We start from the raw sequence: 15,798 nt of genomic DNA, 5'->3' as shown, positions 1-15,798 counted from the left end.
CAGAACTCAGGAGACAGAGACAGGTAAACTCTGTGAGTTTAAGGCCAGTCTGGTCTACAGAGTGAGTTCCAGGACAGCCAGGGCTACAAACCTGTCTCAAAAAAACAAAACAAAACAAAACCTAAAGAGAAAGAGAGGAGAAATTATAAAATTATTTTAATGGAAGCAGAAATAGAATGTAATACCACTTAACAGCCATTTATGAGCAGATTATTTTAAAAATTAACACACTGAAGGCAGGCATGGTGGCACATGTCTTTAATCCTGCAGAGGCAGATGGATTTCTAAGTTTAAGGCCAACCTGGTCTACAAAGCAAGTTCCAAGGCAGCCAGGGCAATACAGAGAAACCCTAGAAAAAAAGAAAACCAAAAAAAAAAAAAAAAAAAAAAAGCAAAACCACACTGGGAGGCAGGAGAGACGGCTCGTTGGCTAGTGTACTTGCTGCTCTTGCAGAGGACCTTGGTTCAGTTCTAGCACTCACACAGTGATCACAACATCTGTAACTCCAGTTCCAGAGCTGTGATCCAATACTCTCTTCCGGCCTCCTTGAGCACCAGGGACACAAGTGGTACACAAACATTCATGCAGGAAGAACACCGTACACACAAAGTAAAAATAAGTTTAAAAATTGTTTTAATTAGCAGAACACATGCTTAGTATATGCAAAACCTGGGGTTCAAGCTAAGCCTCCCCCCAATCAAACAAGCATATGTAATATGACTGCCTATAAGAAAAATTAAAAAAGATGTCATATATATGCCATTAAGACTAATAAAATATGCCTGAAATTCCAGCACTCAGGGAGGTAGAGGCAGGCAGATCTCTGTGAGTCAAGGCCACCCTGGTCTACAAAGTGAGTCCAGGACAGCCAGAGAAACCCTGTCTCAAAAGCAACAACAAAGCAAATAAACAAACAAAAGGACTAATGAAATAGCCAGGCATAACAGCACTTACCTTTAATCCTTGCAGTAGCAATGCACAGGCCTCCTTGTGAGTTCACAGCCAGCCTGGTCTACAGAGTGAGTTCTAGGACAGCTGGAATAACAAAATAGGGAGACTCTGTCTCAAAAAACCAAAACAAAACCCAACTAATGAAATATAAAATTATAACCAGAAAGTATAAAATACTAAGGAATAAATTATTGTGAGTAATGTAATTAAGTAAATAACAATACCTGTGTTAAAAAAAAAAAAAAAAAGGAGCCACAGATCTAGACCAGAAACATCTTAAAATTATTATCAGAAATTAAAACGTGGCAAAGCTGGGCAATGGTGGCACATACCTTTAATCCCAACACTTGGGGAGGGTTTGCAGAGGCAGGTATATCTCTTGAGTTCTAGGACAGCATGATCTACAAAGTGAATTTAGGACATCCAAAGCTACACAGAGAAACCTTGTCTCAGAAAACAAAACAACTACAACCAAAAAATGTTGGCAAAACCAACCCTAGAAGAAGGGGCCAGAAGGATGGCTCCATAGCTATAAAAGTGCTAGCCATCAAGGGTGAGGACCTGAGTGATCCCAGAATTCACCTGGGGAAAGAAGAGACGCCCCCCAAGCTGTCTTCTACCCTACACACATGCACACATGATCATCATGAACATGAGTACTCTTGTGCACATACCTACGTAGGGAAGCAGATGTTACCCTAGGGTGGTGCTATAGGGTATTACAGTTTTTGAATTATTTTTATTTATTCTTTGTTAATCTCGTACAGACAGATATAGATATGCATATGCAATATATGCAACGAAACTTAGTTACATCCACCCTCAGCTCCTCCCTGCTGCCCCCTCAGCCAAGCCCCCGACACCTGCCCCTTCTACCCACATGTCTGATCTTTTTTTAATAGCCCACAGAGTTGAATTAGTGCCGCCTGCATGCACAAGGCAACCTACCAGTGGTTGCATTGCAAAAGAAAAATTATTCCCCCTCCCCCAGCAGCCATCAAGGGCCACTAGCTCCCCCTCCCACACCCATGCTGGAACGTTGATTGGCTTGTTCTTGCGCAGGTAATCTTATCTGCTGTAGTCCATCAATACAACAGCCATAAAGGGTCTGCATTCACACAACTCCTCCTGATCTTCTAGCTCATAAATTCTTTCTCCTTTTCTTCTGTGATGTCCCCTGCTTTGTTAAAGGTTGATACAATGTCCCATTTAGAGATGAGTCACTTATTCTAAGAACTTTTTTCAGTTAACTTTTTTCCTGACCAAGGTTGAGAGCAGCAATGAGTATAAACATCAAAATTTAGAAGACATCTGACAGATTCATTTACCAAAACAACAGAAGCGTGTTGTCATCCCACACATAAACCTATGACCTCTCCAACCATGAGCTTTTAACCCTCTTTACATTACCAGGCATTAGTGCCCTCCTGTAGAGCAGGCCTCAAAGCCAATCAATAAGGCAGTTGGTTACCCCATAACAGTCATACCACTATTTTACCTATGTGTACATCTTGCCCAGCAACTTAGTACTGTGACATACAACATATGTCACTGGGTAAGTCCATGGATGACTTTTCTCCCCCAGTAACCTTCATGGTTCCTTTTGGCGACAAAAGTTAGCCATTAGGAAAGAAATTTCCAGGTCAGTTTCAATTTGATTCCTCTATGTCCTGCAATCAAACTGTGTTGTGTCTTCATAATACTATGAATCCTCCTGCCTCTACCTCCTAAGTTCTGAGATTTCAAGTATAAACGACCATACTGTTTAGGTAATGGTGGGGATCAAAACCAGATCTTGCTAGCCAAGAATTCTACAACTGAGCTATATCCTCAACCTAAACCCCATCCCTATTTTAATTGGGTCAGAGTATTGAGTATTGAAGCCAAGTATTCACACATATTTTCTGGGAGCCAAAGCTATCTACTGAAGTCAATTAGTGAGCCAAAGCTCTCTAGTGGAGACAAAGGTAGCTACTGAAGCCAAAGCCAAGTAGTGAGCAAAGGTCATTTAGTGGAGACCTAAAGCTATTTAGTGAAAGAGTTATCTAAAACCCTAAATCATGGGTGATAGATCGTGAGGACATCTGTTTGTTAGAGCATCCGTAAGATATCTTAAGAAAACATCCTTATGGTATCTTGCAGGTAGAATATTTAACCCATGAAAGCACTCTTCCTATCTCCTGCAGCAGTAAATTCACCTTCCCCCTTTCCTGCCTTCTCCCTATATAAGTTGGGTAAAAATTTCTAATAAACGAGGCTTTGATCAGACGAACGGACTTGGCCTTCATTCCTGCATCTCTCGTCCCTTCCCCTCCATTTCTTCCATTCTCCTACTTTAGGAACCTGTTAAAGTCCCGAGGGTGGGACACTTAACCACTCAGCTATACCTCCCTTCCTTCCCTCTCTGAGACAGGGTCTTACCATGCACCCTCAGCTGGCCTGAAACTCACAATGTAGAGCAGGCCAGCCTCAAACTCCTAGAGATCTGCTTGCCTCTGCCTGCCAGGTGCTGGGAGTATGGGCATGTGCCAAATAAGAAAGAGCCATTGTCTCTTTACATGATTCCCCAGTAACAATACCTGCAGAGTTTTGTTGGGGTTTGGTCTAGTGTTATGTATGCAAATGTTCAATACTGGACTCCAAGATCTGGCTCCTGCCCAGATGAGCACATTCTCACATACACCAAGTGATGTTATATAAACCTTGCTCCTCAATTTAAAGTTGGCTGGTTAATAAAAATAGCTAGAAGCCTGTAACTGTGCAGAAGATAAGTAAGTGGAGCTTAGGTTCCTGGGCTTGGAGTCAGATGAGGACTACGAGGTAGAAGGGAGAAACAGGAAAGGAACTGGAGAGAAGGAAGTCACCATGGGGCAGTACGGACCATGAGCATGTGGCCACGAGGGCTGGCCAGATGGAACAGAAGCAGCCCAGACAGGAACAATTATGGCAAATAACTTGGTGGGTGTAACTGGGAAATAACAAAATAGCTTAGAAGGCTGGTATCTGCACAGTTACTGTGCTTTAAAGCTTTTATAAATCTAAAAGGCCTGTCTCTGTTTGGGAACTAGCTGGGGTTGAGAAGCCCTTCAGAGTCTAACACTCTTCCCACAACAGAGTTTTAGTACAATATCACAACCAGAGCCAAATTAAAGAAGATATTTTTTTCCTTTTTGTCATTCCCTGCCCCATGCTGGCTTCAAACTCACTGTCCTCCTGCCTTAAGCTCTCAAGTGCTAGAATCACAGTAATGTGAGTATACAGAATATTCCATGTAAATACACAGAATATTTCTGTCAGAATGAGGGTCACTTAGGTGCAGGCTCCTTTTTTTTTTACACATCCTCTTACCTCTTGGCACCAGCAGTGAGTTTATTCCTATAGTTTTGTCATCACAAGAATGATCTGCACAGGGGCTCACACACTGTGTAACCTTTTACACCTGGCTTTGTTACTGGGCATGGCTTTCTGGAGGCTCACTCAGGTTGTTGTGTGTACAAATAATTCTTTTTTACTGCTGAGTAATAAGTATATCATGATGTGGAGTGCTGCAGTTTGTTTAATCATTCACAGGTTTCAAGGACATCTGGGTTGTTTTCTTCCCGGTTTTGCCTCGTCCAAATAAAACTGATAAAAGCATTTCTGCACAGATTTTTGTGTGCACTAGTCTCACTTTTACAACTGGTCCTGAGGCTAGGCTGGTATTTATGGCTTTCCTTTTTGTTTCTCTCATCCCTTTACTCTGTCAGTAGCTTACATTTATAGCGTGTTTGTTACATGTCAGACCCTGTCCTAAGAACTTTACAGGTATCACTTAATTCTCACAATTACTATTCAGGCATGAGTTACTGTCTTCCCCACTGAACAAATGTGGGAACTGATGAGGAGAGAGGCACATAGCCAGAATGCACCAGCATTCAGCTTTGAGCCTGAGTAGTCTGGGTTCCCTCCTCGCCAGAATGTGACACTGCCGGACTCCAGTTGGCCCAGGGTCTTTCCTTATGGAATAACCCAAGCCCTTCATTCCTGGAGGACCTGAACTTACAGTTGTTTGTTTCTGCTACTTTGGGCTTCTGTTTACTTTAACTATTGGACACAGGGGTACACGGTACCCTGAGTATTGCACTACATTGCATCCACCTTTCTCCCTGACCCCATTATGTAATGACAACACTGTTTCCTCTAAGTCATCAATCTCCCTATTTAACTTCTGTTCCTCTTTCTGCCAATAGCTTAAAGAGCTTGAAAGAGCAAGGTAGCTTGACCAGTTGAGTTCCTGCCCGTGGGAGCAGCTCTCTTGGGAGTACTACTCTGGTTTGCTTTCCTTTGCTGCGATAAACACCCTGACGGAAAGCAGCTTGTAAAGGATGAGGTCCCAGTCACTGTCCATCACTGAGGGAGTCAAGGCAGGAACTGAAACAGAGACCACGGAGGAGTGATGCCCACCGCTTGCTCCCCAGGCTCACAGCTGGCTAACTTATCCCTCCCAGGATCACCTGCCTGAAGGCAGAACTGCCCCCAGGGCTGTGGGCCTTCCCACATCAATCATAATCCAGAAAATGCCCACAGGCCTACATGATAGGGGCATTTTTTCAACTGAGGTTCCCTCTTCCAGATGACCCTAGTTTATGTTGACATGACAAAAAACAAAAAACAAAGCAACAAAAACAATCCTAGCCATCACAGGCACTAAGCCTATAAGCCAGTAGACTCCTAAACTCTCATAAATGGGTCATTATGTGTAATAAGAGGCTCCAAGTAGGCCTGCCTGTGAACCTACTCCTGAGATCCACCTTGACCCCCTCTTGTCCCAGGCCAGCTCCCTTCTCCCCCCACTGTCCCATGGCTCCCTCGCCCCACAATCAGCATTCTTCTTTTTTTAATATGTATGGATGTCTTGTCTGTGTGTACGTCTGTGCACCAAGTGTATGAAGTGGCACTGGGATCGCTGGAACTAGAGTTCTAGATGGTTGTGAGCTACCATGTGGGTTGTGCTGGGAATTGAACCTGGGCCCTCTGGAAAAACAGCCAGTGCTTTTATCTGCTGCGCCATCTCATTGGCCCCATTTTTTTTTTTTTTTTTTCTGAGACAGGGTTTCTCTGTGTAGCCTTGGCTGGCATGGACTCATTTTGTAGAGCAGGCTGGCCTCGAACTCACAGAGATCTGCCTGCTCTGCCTTCTGAGTGCTGGGACTACAGGTGTGCGCCGCCTGGCTCCATCACTGGCATTATCTTAAGTGTACAGCTCACTGGCACCGACACAGCACTGTGCCACAGGGCTCCAGGTGAAACCCCCGCACTCAGGTGGATGTGGACCTCTGGGTTCCAGGCTAGCCAGAGCTGGGTGAAGAGACTGTGTCACAAAAGAAGGCCTTTACTACTACCACAACCACAGTGGCTTTGAGCACGACACAGGTCCTGGGTGCTGCCTGCGTATCTTCTCACTCAGTTTCCCAAACAAGCTATTCTCTCTTGCAGGGATAAAGTGACTGTTCAAACGAGAATTCAAATATAGGGACTGTACTTCTAAAAGCTTTGCAGTTTATCTTTTAATAATGGGTCTCTGAGTTGGTGGTGTGCGGAGGAAACACCAACACACACACACCCTCATCTGGGTAAGCCAGGCTGGGATGTTCTCTTCAATATCTGAATCCCCTGTAGAGGGCAGAGGAAGGAGAGGTTCAGCCTCCCTCTGCCCTCACTGTATTCTCAGGCTCCACCACCTCACCTGAGCATGAGGATCCTCTTCGTTGGCTCTTTGGATAAACCAGATAATCCCTGGTTTGGGAGGAGAAACGAGTCATAAGGTCACTTGGTGTCCCATGATCCTGTGTTTGGTTTTTGTTGAGACCCAAAAGCTTCTCAAGGGAAGCACTAGTACTTGCTGAAGTGGGCTAGGGCTCCGTACCCCCACCCTAGGTCGCCATACCCACTGCCCTAAGCGTGCCTGCCTTGGCCTCATATCTCACCCAGTTTGCTGAGCACCGCTGGACTTGCTGAGTCACAGGCCCACATGGCAGCTGTGACCGAACTTCCTGTGGAAGCAGCCAGAGAGCCTATCCTACCCAGAGGACCCTGCCTCTGGCCCTCAGGTTCCCGCTGATGTCCTGGTGGCTCCAGGCTCGGGGGCATCTGCAGCCCTGCCCCACCTCCCACACCTGCCTTCCCTGCTCAGCCAAAGCCCTCTGTGCAATTGGCTTCTCCACCCAGAGCAGTCACATGCTTGTTCTTGGCTGCCGGAACTCCTGAGAGAAGTTAACCTTTTCCCTCTCACCAAAGAGTATCTTAAAAAATGAGCTGAATGCACGGCCAATAATAATCCCAAGCAATAATCCCAAATGATAAGACTCAACAAGCCCCAATGTCACAGGCTGCTATGAGACTGGGTGACTTGGTGCCCAGTGAGGTAGAGGCTGCAGGTACAAGAATCTGCAGCCAGGACCGGGAACCAAAGCCTGGGCTCTGCTGTGTGTCACTTTTAGTGACTTACTTCCCCTTTCTCAGTGGCCACTTCCTCATTTGTAAATTGGACTTAATGGTCTACTTTATAGAGTTATTGGAGATTAAGGTGGACCACATAAAGATCTTAGGGAAGTTAGTGTCAGCCTTTATGGGAGTGGGTGTGGTTAATCCTTCTATCCCTAAGGGCTTAGAACAGTGCTGAGGAGACAGTGAACCTTTAGCAATGGTAACTGTTATTACCGCCTATGGTTTTGCCTGCTTGTCCAAGTAGCTCCAGGGGGCTGTAGTTCCCATGTTGCTCAGCATGGCACTTTTAATGGGTGTTGGCAAAGATGTCTCCATAGGGCTAGCACTGACCCATTCCCTTGTGCCCCTTCCTCACCAATGCTGGGGTGTGTTTCGTTTTGAAGATTTATTTTCTTTTTAGTTGTGTGTACTTGTGTGCGTCCGTTTGGGTATGTATAAGTGCCCACAGAGCCCAGAGGTATCTGATCGGCTGGAGCTAGAATCACAGGTAGTCGTGAGCTGCCCGGGAACCCAACTCCAAGCCTCTAGAAGAGCAATTACGCACTCACTCTTAACTGCAGCACCATCTCTGCAGCCCTGCTGCCTTTTAATCTTTTAAACTTCTGCTCATTTAATAGGCAACATCCTTAGTCTATTCTTTCACTGTTTCAGTTTTTAAATTATGCATACATTTTAAGCTCAATATAAAACTTAGAAGCATATAATTATCAATCTTTAACACCAAAAAGAAAAAAAACAAAAACAAAAAAAAAAGTGACAAAATGGTCGGTGGTGATGCACGCCTTTAATCCCGGCACTCAGGAGGCAGAGGCAGGCAGATCTCTGAGTTCAGGCGAGCGCAGTCTACATAGTGAGTTTCAGGACAGCCAGGGCTGTCCTGTCTTGAAAAACAAAAACAACAAACAAACAAGCAAATGAAAAACAATATGAAAAGTAAAAATCTCTACAATCCAAGTTTTCAAAAGTAACCACTCATACCCCCACATGGTGGCATGGGGCTGTAATACCAGCACTGGAGAGGTGGAGGCAGGGGAATTGCCTCAAGTTCCAGGTCATCCAGAGTTACCTAGGAGAGACTCTGTCTCAAAAACAAGGAGGATGGGGAGGGAAGTGTGGCTCAGTGGGTAGAGTGCTGGCTGGGCAGGTCTGAGGTCCTGGGTTTACTCCCCAGCACCACATACCCCAGGCTGTTCCTGCCCTCAGCAGGGGACAGCAGCAGGCCTACAGGACTAAGGCCAGCCTGGGCTACATGAAATGTCACCTCAACACACACACACACACACACACACACACACACACACACACGAGTGTGCAAAAAAGGTGACTATTGTTAGTTATACTTGTATGATAAAGGAAGGTTTAGCTCTGCAAATTATTTCCTATTTGCCTGTAAAGTACATACATTTATTCTACTTAATTAGTCTACCTCATTTAAATTATTTTATATGTAGTTTTAATTGAAATAAAGTCATAGTTTCTTTCCTTCCTTATTCTCATTTCATTTCTTTTTTTGTTTGTTTGTTTTGTTTTTTTAACACAGAACACTTCACAAAATTGTGTGCCATCCTAGCATGGGGACGATAGTAATCTCTGTATCATTCCAGTTTTAGTATCCATTCTGCTGAAGCGAGCACCCGAGTCACATTTTGTGGCCGTCCTTCCCTGTCAGCAACCACACACACACTGTTTTGTGGAGGACTGATACTGTACATTTGCCAAGATGCCACGATAACGGGGCAGTGCCGCTGCTCTGCCCTGGCTGCTCACTTTTCTCGCTGTCGTGCAGTGCTGCCGGCATCGCCCTGCCAAGTTTGCCTGTTTCCATAGAGATCAGCAGAAACAGACTTCCATTTGAAACTTGCTAGATATGCATTCTAAAATCACCCCACCATTTTATATTCTTGCCAATAAAATAGAAATGCAATTCCCATCCACTCCTAACCTTGAAAATACATACATACTACTTATGTATGTATTTGTTTGTTTGTTTATCCGAGGGTGACACCAATGTGGGGATTAGGGGACAACAAGGGTGTTCTCTCCTCCCACCCTATGGATTCCAGAGATGGAACTCAGCTCACCAGACTTGGCAGTAAGTGCCTTTACCCACTGGCTCCTCACTTTTTATTATTATTGTTACTATTTTAATAAATCGGCGAGGCACAGTCTGTGTATCTCAGACTGGCCTCAAACCCTGCATTCTCCTGCTTCAGCCTCCTAAATGCTGGGGTCACAGGGGTACATGACCAACCCAGGTGCTTTGTATTTTTGACGGCTGGTACTTTAACAAGTGTTTCTCTAATCTCTAATGAGATCTGGTTCATGCTCTGTTTGTCAGCCACTTAGCTTTCATTGGCTTGTCCTAGGAATACCCCTCCTTTCCCCTCTTCTCATTTCCATCTTTTTTTTTTTTTTTTTTAATGTGCATTGGTATTAAGCCTGCATGTATGTCTGTGTGAGGGTGTCAGATCTTGGACTTACAGACAGTTGTGAGCTGTCATGTGGGTACTGGGAATTGAACCCAGGTCCTCTGGAAGAGCAGTCAGTGTTCTTAGCTGCTGAGCCATCTCCCCAGCCCCTCACTTCCTTCTGTATTCACTCTTCTCTTAGACAAGATGGGACTGCCATCAAGATGACTGCAGGCCATGCTCCCTCTGAGGTTTCCTCGTTGCTGCTTCTTAGCCTTGGCAGCTTTTGCTGATCTTTGGTCTTCCTTGGCTTAGTGCTGAGTCACTCCAGCCTCCACCCCAGCAGCCACACAGCGTCTTCTGCCTCTGTTGTTTTTTCCAGGGTGCTGTATTCAGATCAGTCATTTTAAGTCTTTTGAAACCTGGATCAACTTATTCTTTGAGGATGTGGCCACTGGGAGGACTCCCATGCTCTGATGGAAAGCCCACACCCATGCACATATGCAGTGACTGGACTTAGTGGGTTATCTAGAAAAAGAAGAACAAAGAGAAAGAGGAGGAAGAAGAGAAAGTGATGACATCAATAGAAGGGTAGACATATTGGATGATGTGTGGGTGGAGTGGGGGTAATGTGGGTGTGGGTATAATCATATTGCATTGTATTCATGTATGGAGTTCTCAGATGATAAAATAAATAAATTTAAAAGCCCTAACAAGTTTGGTTTCTGGGCAGCCACTGGTCAAGTGGGCAAGAAGTCTGGGCTCCCATGTTTCACACTTTCAACCTCAGAGAGTACCTTCCGAATTGCTACAGCATGCAGATGAGGCCCGGGTAGATCTGAGTGAGAATGAGCAGCTCAGCCACGGTGTAGCAAGACAGATGGCGCAAATCCAGGTGGCAAAGTATGTGTCCCATGTTCTCTTTGACTCCAACACAGAACTGAGGTCAAATTGCCAAGTCTTCCTGGGACACTGGGAGAGGGATTCCCACCCTCTTCCCAGGCAGAACCTGGGTGCTGAGGTGAGAAGGGCACCTTGGACTTGTAGGGGATTTGTTCCTGCCTGTCCTGAGGCTCAACAGGGAAACAGTGAGTCAGGGGATGTATGACTCCAGGGACTGGGGCACTTTCCCAGCCCCAGAGAGAGCTTTCATTTTCCTTTGGATATTTTAAGTTTTGAAATGTGTTTAAGATGGAAGCTTTATTAGGGAGTTTGGTAGCTTAATTTAAGCCATTAACTAAGACACATGTCTTCACTCCCAAGCTCTCGACTGTGAAAGTGCTAGCCAAGTGCGCCTCTGTGAAGCCAGAGACTGTTGCATAAAAGCTGTTTTATAGCTTTTGTCTCAACTCCTCTGGAGCCAGGCTTGGCACAGGAGGAGAGTCACAGGGAGGGCGCTCTGGGTATTGTGTCCTGGGTCCCTGTGGTCTGAGGCACCCCTTCCTTCCCAGACTGCACAGCTGCATCCCTCACTCCTACGCTGGCTGTTAGCAATAGACCTATTTCTGCATCCGTGGCACCTCTAAGCCAGAGTCTTAGGAGATTTGTCAAGTGATAGGACTAAGAAGGGTAAATATCTCACAGTAGTGAAAATTTACTAGTATAGATATGATTATGGTATTGTAATTTTATTTATTTACTTGTTTTTAAAAGTTGAAGAAAGGCATTTATTGGCTGTGAGGAAACAAACACATAAAATAGGCACAAAGAGAAAAAGACCCTCTGCAAAGCAGGAGCAGGGAGGAGGGGACTCAGAAAGCTGAAAATCCCAGTACTGTAACTTTAAAAGAATGAGGTTTGTTGTTGTTGTTGTCTTTTTGAAATGGTTCTCACTATGTAGCCAAGGCTGGCCTTGAACTCATGGTAATCCTCCTGCCTCAGCCTCTTGAGTAATGGGATTACAGGTATGGGACAATGCCTAACTAAAAATTCCTCCTCCTCCTCCTCCTCCTCCTCCTCCTCCTCCTCCTCCTCCTCTTCCTCCTCAAGGTCTCATGTAACTAGACTGGCCTCAAACTCACTAGGAATGCAAAGGATGAACTTGAACTCTTGATCCTTCGGCCTTGAACTCCTAAGTGCTGGGATCACAGGTAAGCACTGGCCATACCAGAGTGGTGTAGTGTTTTTGTGTTGCTGGGGTTGAACCCAGACACTCTACCAACTGAGCTACACCCCCAGGCAAGAATTCTTATCTTGAGGAGTATTTACACAAGAAATAATGTTTAGTGTTTGTTTTTAACTTTTTTAGCTGGGCACAGTGGTACATGTTTTTAACACCAGAACTCAAGAGGCTGAGGCAGGAGGACCTCCATCAGTTAGAGCCTAGCGTGGTCTACTCAGCAAGTTCCAGGGTTACACAGTGAGACCCTGTCTCAAATAAGTGAATAAATAAATAAAGCTCTAGGTGGAAGTTTGGGAGAGGTAGAGGCAGGAAGATGAGAAGTTGAAGTCTAGCCTAAACTACATATGGAGTTTGAGAACAGCCAGGGCTTCACAATCCCATGTCTCAAAAAGAAATAAATTCAGGACAGGAAAGACAAGCAGTGGTTAACAGCACTTGCTGCAGCATTATGAGGGCTGAAATTCAGAGTCCAGCATCCACACAGGGTGAGGGCGGCTCACAACCGTAACTCCAGCTCCAGGGAGCTGGTGCTCTTCTGGCCTGCTCAGGCATCTGCACCACAGGTGCATAAAAGAAATAATAAATCTAAATAATAAAATAAATAGCCAGGTGTGGTGGCATACACCTGTAATCCCAGCATTTGGGAGGCGGAGGCAGGTGGATCTTTGTGAATTTGAGGCTAGCCTGGTCTACAGAGTGAGTTCCAGGATGGCCAGGGCTACATACACAGAGAAACCCTGTCTGAAAAAAATGAAAAAAAAAAATAAAGAAAAGAGAAAAAGGAAGGGGAGGGGAGAAACAGAAGGAAGGAAAGAAGAAAGACAGATGGGAAAGACTTTGCATTTAAGAACATGTACAGTAATCTTATTTTTTTAACCACATGGTATGGGTTTACAAGAAGAAGAAGCTGATGAGAATGGCTTGGCTTTTTCTTCCTGGAACTGTTTGACCTCTAAGACTGAGAATATATGATTAGCATTAGAATTCCTTTTTTGTAAAAGATGTATTTAATATATATATATGTATATAAAATGTATTTAATATTTGAGTGCTGTCTTTATGCACTCAGTAAGAGGGACTCAGATCCCATTACAGATGGTTGTGAGCCACCATGTGGTTGTTGGGAATTGAACTGAGGACCTCCGGAAGAACAGCCAGTGCTTTTTTTTTAAACCACTGAGCCAACTGTTCAGCCCCAGCACTAGAATTCTTAACCGTTATCTATTTATTCTTGTGTGCGAACATCATATGTGTGGGCACATATGTGAAGACCAGAGGGTGACTGTGGCCCCAGTCTCCTTCCACCTTTGAGCTGGTTTCTAGGATGGAACTCAGATCTAGGTTGGCAAGCATATTTAGGAGGAGACAACTTGCCAGTTTTTCCTCCTCCTCCTCCTCCTCCTCCTCCTCCTCCTCCTCCTCCTCCTCTTCCTTCGCCTTCTTTTTGGGGTGGGGATGGTTTCTGTTGAAGCTAGAGCTATATACCATTAAGATATATACCATATCCCTGGTCTTATTTTATTTAAGGACGTGGTTTCACCAAGTAGCCCAGGCTTGTCTTGAACTTGAAATCCTTTGCCTCAGCATGTGCCACCAGACTTGACTCTTTATGTTTTTTAGATGGAGTCTTCTATAGCTCAACTGTCCTCAAACTTACAGTATTCCTAAGAACAAACTTGAACTAACCCTTCTGCTTCTGTCTCTCGAGTGCGTGGGTTTCGATCATTCACCTCCACCACCAGATAATTAATTGTTAACCTTCTTATAAAAAGTTCTGAAATCAAAAAGTCTACTGCTTGTTAAGATTATATGGATAACCGATTGCCCAATATCAAAAGTGGAATTGCATGGTACTAAACCTATTTCATGAGGTTTCTATTTGTTCTTTGGCCGTTCTAAGACAGTTAAGATACTTATCCCCATTGTCAGTTCACTTTTAGTCATTTCTCTGATATTTCTTCAATAGTTTACTGACACTGAAATGAGATCTGCCGCACTGGGGATGTGGCTCATCTGGTAGAATGCTTGCCTATCTTGCAGGAAATGCTGGGCTTCATCCCAGCAATGAATAAATCTGGCATGGTAGTGAATAACCATAATCCCAGCACTCAGTCATCGTCAGCTACACAAGAAGTTTGAGGTTAGCCTGGCTAGAGATTCCGTCAACAAAAAAGGAAGGAAAGAAGGAAGGAAGGAAGGAGGGAAGGAGGGAAGGAAGGAGGGAGGGAGGGAAGGAGGGAAGGAGGGAGGGAAGGAAGGAAAGAAGGAGGGAAGGAAAGAAGGAAAGAAGTTCTATAATTATTTGAAGACCCAGTAAGCATTTTCTACTTACTATATCAAAATACAGCCTTTGCTTGATATTTGTTGTTTTGTTTAAGGAAATTTGTGTTTATTTGTTTTAAGGCTGGGGTCTCATGTAGCTGGGCTGGCCTTGAAATCACTATGTAGCCGAGGATAACCCAGAACTCTTGATCTCCAATTCCTGGGATCAGATGGCCTAAGCCACCACATCTGGCTCTTGATTAATCTTCATATCATTATCTGAATATAAGCACAGTTGCAGCTTTATGACATTCTTTTTTGTTTGTTTTTCAAGGCAAGGTTTCTCTATGTAGCCTTGGCTGTCCTGGACTCACTTTATAGATCAGGCTGGCCTTGAACTCACAGAGATCCTCCTGCCTCTGCCTGGGAACACAGGGCATATGCCACTGTGCCCTGCTTTTTATAACAATTTTTATCATGTTTAACTTACAATGAATGGAAAAACTTATTTTTGAAAGTTTTTCTTCTTAAAAATAGAGGTAAATAGTCAGGAAGAAAGCAGTTGGCTTTTTCTCCCCTTTTTGTGTTGTGCTGGGGACTGAGCCTCAGGCATGATATGTCCCACTGAGCTACACTTCCAGCTAATAATGGTTTTACGTACTTTTTTGTGTATGGTGTGTGTGTGTGTGTGTGTGTGTGTGTGTGTGTGAGAGAGAGAGAGAGAGAGAGAGAGGGAGAAAGAGAGAGAGAGAGAGAGAACACATACATGTGTGTGAATTTTTTTTTTTTTTTGGAAGTCAGAGGACAATCTTCAGCATCAGTGTTTGGCTCCCACCTTGTTTGACAGGGTCACTTACTTTTTGGTGCCTAGGATTGTTCTGTCTCTGCCTCCCATCTCTTCTCAGAAGTGTACTTGTAGGGCTGGAGAGATGGCTCAGAGGTTAAGAGTGCTGGCTGTTCCAAAGGTCCTGAGTTCAATTCCCAGCAACCACATGGTGGCTCACAACCATCTATAGTGAGATCTGGTGCCCTTTTCTGGTGCTGCAGGCACACATGCAGACAGAACACTGTACAAATAATAAATAAAAATCTAAAGCAGCAGCAGAAGAAAGAAACAGAAGCAGCAGAAGTTGGTGACAAGATTTTACCAACTTACCCATCTCCCCAGCCCAACAACTACTTTTTAAAACACCATCCCTAATCGGTAGGCCACAGCCACTACTCCGCCTTGCCCACTGATAAAGACCAAGCAATGGCTCACTACTAGGAATTTGAAGAGATATTACCCCAGAGATAAGCCTGAAGTGAAAGGAGGCTACCCTAAATGTGAAGAAAGAAACTGGAAATGGTGAGTTTTAAGCATAATAGCTAGATGGGATATTATTTCTAAGTGAAGATGGAAAAAAAGGTCCTCTGGTGGCTCTCCACAGGAGCCTGGCAGAGGGCATCAATTAAAATTTTTCTTCTTCTGTGAGTGTGTGTATTATCCTGGGCACTAGGGTGTGAACTCATTGCTAAAAAAAAGAAAGAAAGAAAGAAAGAAAGAAAGAAAGAAAGAAAGAAAGAAA

General features: G+C 44.4%; 1 long non-coding RNA gene across 1 annotated transcript; it reads right to left on the bottom strand.

The window, feature by feature from the left end:
- Nucleotides 1-243: 243 nt before the first annotated feature.
- Nucleotides 244-7,120, bottom strand: LOC129678334 (uncharacterized). Its single transcript, XR_008720348.1, has 4 exons — nucleotides 6,919-7,120; nucleotides 6,678-6,727; nucleotides 956-1,036; nucleotides 244-546 (listed from the first exon to the last, which is right to left on the bottom strand). It is a non-coding gene; the product is annotated as an uncharacterized LOC129678334 (long non-coding RNA).
- Nucleotides 7,121-15,798: the final 8,678 nt, after the last annotated feature.

This window comes from Psammomys obesus, unplaced genomic scaffold, assembly GCF_907164565.1.
Source record: "Psammomys obesus unplaced genomic scaffold, mPsaObe1.curated_primary_1811, whole genome shotgun sequence".
Lineage (NCBI taxonomy): Eukaryota > Metazoa > Chordata > Mammalia > Rodentia > Muridae > Psammomys > Psammomys obesus.
The sequence above is the reverse complement of the archived record's forward strand: the minus strand, read 5'-3'. Positions and strand labels throughout refer to the sequence as shown.